A 3873-nucleotide genomic window follows, 5' to 3' on the forward strand; every position below is an offset into this window, starting at 1 on the left:
TGTGCAGCAGCAAGCTACTACTTCCTGCATTGTACATAGAGTACCATAACGGTGGTGGCATTTCTCAGTATTTGTGCTCTACCTGCAGCTTTCAGATATTTATCAGATATAAATATATATACTCTTGCTTTTCCTCTACCAGTAGATTGCTGTTGCTTGTTAATAAGTGCTCTCATCCACCCTCCAGGCTTACCCATAGGCACTTTATACCTGGACATTATGAGTGACATTCTCTTTGCATTCCTGATCCGTAGCTCACTCCTTAGTAGCCAAACCCAGCCTTGTGTCTGTGATTGGTCTTGGGCAGAAGTTTCATGCTGTCCCTTAGAATTAGAAGACTTTTGCTTGTGTCATTATAGAAGCTTAGGACCAAGATTTTTTTTTTAATTTACTCTAGAATGAGAGCATTTTATTCTGGCTCTGATTGTTCCAGAATGAGATGTTACCCCAAACTTGGCTTTTAACAATTTGTTAATGTTTAGGTGATTTATCTGTATCCATTTGTATGGTGGTTACCTCCTCCTATTCTCAGCCATGGGTAAGGCAGTTCTCTTGCCTTATCTGCCTTTGAAGAGTCTGGTCTCTCTTTGGAATTCAAGTTTCCTATATGTGGATAAATGGGACTTCTTACAGTGGGATTTTAAGTTAATGCATTCATTATAAAACTTCAACTCTCTGATGGACTAAAAAACAATTGTGATATTGTAGCTTTCTGGATGTTTTATTGTTGTTGATGTGAGAATAATATTGTTTACAGATTTCCATATCCTAAATAGAAGTAAATGCTGTATGATTTAAATAGCTGAGTTTTTAGTTGAAACTATTCAAGGTACATGAGAATTAAAGGGGATCTGATGGCAAAAGTAATAATAATAACAACAACAACAACAATAATAATTCCTGTAAACATATCTTTTAAAAATGCTTTATTCTCCATTGGTAAGTAGAAATTTACTTAGCAAATCTCTTCCTGTTTCTTCTTTATACAGGGAGTCTTAGTCTTAATGATAAATATAACCCAGCCTGTTAGTTGAAAACTTATTCTTTTTGAGGAAATGATGACTCAATGAAATCAAATTCTTTATATCTCACATCTCCCAGAGTGATATCTATGTATATGTACATGGCACGATGAAGGAAGGTACGTCTGGCTCACTGCCACCCTCTGGTGTTTTCTATAATTGATTACGGTATACTTTCCTTCAGTTGGCCCTTACCATCTTACACTGGCATGCGCTATTGTTCATAGTCCTACCATGGCCTTGAACTGTCAGATACAACTACTCTGACTCTTTCTCCCTACCTAGGCCTTTGTATGCCTGCCAGCCGCCCCCCCCCTTAGCATTATTATATTTCCCTATTTACCATTTTTTGTGAAAGAGACTGGAGTGAGGCTCAGGCCCATTAACCAACACCTCTTATTCAGCTTTGCTGGCATCACACGAAAGGGGAGGCTTTGCTATAATCATTGCTACATTCCTCTGGCTATTCCATAGGAAGAAAAGCACATTTGTTTTTTCTGCTCTGGATCACAAGACTAAACTGAGATTCCTATTTCCCTCTCTCTACCTCATCTTCATCAAGAATAATGCCAGAATTTGAGATCCTCAAAGGACATCTCCTATGTTTCATATAACTGTTCTCTATCAGTTCTCTCATTCTCCCACACATCCTGTTGATTATGTGCTTTCTTTTGAAAAGAAAACTAGCTTTTAACCCTTTCCTTTCTGTCTCGTAGCTGCCATTAGCTCAATGGATGTGTTGTTGGCAGTACCACCAGCTCTCTGTGCTTCACAGAACCCCTGGCCCATCCTAGCCCAATAAAGCCTACAGACTGGGGTGCTAGACCAGTCAAGGTTATGTCATATATTGGATTCGTGTGCAATGTTGTAGCCACAAATGCCCAGCTCTAAGGGTGCTACCTATGGGTGCCTGTCCATCATGTTATTAACCAGCTAAAGCTTGCCCAAAGCCTTTGGTGTGTTGCAGTTGCTAGATGCCACTGTGGGGCTCTGAGAGTCTTGAATTCTTACTGTGTTGGTGAAGGTTCCATGTACAAATCCTTTGAGATTATCCTCCCCAATGCATTCCATAAAACTTTCAGAAGAAATCCTGACACCAGTGGACACCAGACCGGTCCACAAGCACAGGGAGATGTGAGGGCTGACATCTGCAGGCTGTGGGTGCTGTGGTGTTGGGGTCACAAGTTCACCACACTATCGGTGGTTCTCACTATGCAGCATGGAGAAGACACAATACTTTCTAACTCTACCATTTCTGCTGGTATAAGTAATGTCTGTAAAATCCTTACCTAATAAATAATTTAGGACAGTCTTGTCTGCTTAAAAGTGTTCTTTAATTTTGTCTGTTAAAATGAGTTGTCTACAGATTGTTTCATGAATGCATTGTCAAATTATGAAAGTTAAACTGTAATCATGTTTGAAGACTATAAGTGATGGTGTATCTTGTTTCTAATAAGATAAATGCTTTTGTCTTTGCTTTATCTTATTAGGGAGTTTATGTGTCAGTGTTTAAAATGCTGTTTGGTATAATAGGTGCAACATAAATTGTACAAAAGTGGAATGCAGAAGTTAGCCATGTAGATTTGTTGGTGCATGTAATGAAACCTACAGCTTCATTGGGGCAATATAATGCTCTACTGGTTTACTCTCAAATGGCTGTTTTTAGAAGTTCGGTAAGAACAAGTTTTTTAAATTGGATTTTGTTTGGAAATGTGAAGAATATCTTAATCTTTTATCATGTTCATATGCAGAAAAATGTTTTAACTAGGGCCCACATTTTTAGGTTGAATCCAATATTCTATTTATATAACTGCTGCTTCTGGAAGAATAGTTTGAAAGAATGCCAACATTTTTAGGGGAATTGATTAAACCTGTTGCAAGAGGGTTCTCTTACAAAGGAAAAGAAATCCTGCTTAACCAAAGCAAAAGTACCTTGGTCTTCACAGTACCACTGAAGTTCACATAAAAGGTGGAGGCTTCTGGTTTTATCCCACAACTACATGGGATCTGTAGAATAATGGATTTCATACAAAGCAGTCAGTAATGGTATTTATGCTGGTCTATATTAAAACTGGTAGAAATTGAACATTAGGTAAATGAGAAGAATTTATCTTAAGATTTGTAAGCTAGTAACCAGTGCTAGGATTGGGAAACTGGTGGCTATCAGATAACTTTTTAAGTGTGAAGATAAAAAATTAAAATTAGTTTTGATCAGAATTTTTAAAAAAGAAAGAAAAGAAATTTTTTCATTATCATGTATTCTTATTTTAATGAATATGTGTGTGTGATTTTTAGAATTCAAAATTAAGAGGAGAGTAGTAATGGATACATGACAGTACAGGGAATGCATTTGGAAGGAGACTATCCCAAATATTTAGCATCAATCCTGCTAATAATTTCTAAGTATCAAACACTAATTCTTTGTATCTTATAAAGATGATTTCTTTTCATTTTTACAAAAAACTCATGAAGCACTTTGTTATTTTAGAAGTAGAATTAAGTAGTTTACCTAAGGGAAAAGTCTACCAACATTTCTACTGACACATGACAACACTGAGATTTGAAGTATGAGATTAATTTGAATAAGAATCTGTTGCTCTTAGTGGCAGAATTAAGACTAGAACCTACAATTCCAGATGCTTTCTTTGCTCTATATTGGTCAGATAGTTTGGTTCAGGTAGACCTACTCAAATTTGAATAAAGTTCATAGTCACTTTGGAAATAGACATGTGATTCAAGGTGATTTTCACAAATTAGCTCTCTGATCCCCAAAAGATAGAATAAATACTCTGTACTAAATAATGTGATAAAAGTAAGTTATACATATGGGAAATAAATTACTAGACATTAT

At 36.5% G+C, this 3873-nt stretch overlaps 1 pseudogene; it reads left to right on the forward strand.

The window, feature by feature from the left end:
* Positions 1-1756: 1756 nt before the first annotated feature.
* LOC111142931 lies at positions 1757-2266 on the forward strand (annotated as a pseudogene).
* The last annotated feature ends 1607 nt before the right edge of the window (positions 2267-3873 follow it).

The sequence above is a fragment of the Enhydra lutris genome, unplaced genomic scaffold (genome assembly GCF_002288905.1).
Source record: "Enhydra lutris kenyoni isolate GAN:26980312 unplaced genomic scaffold, ASM228890v2 scaffoldscaffold9, whole genome shotgun sequence".
Lineage (NCBI taxonomy): Eukaryota > Metazoa > Chordata > Mammalia > Carnivora > Mustelidae > Enhydra > Enhydra lutris.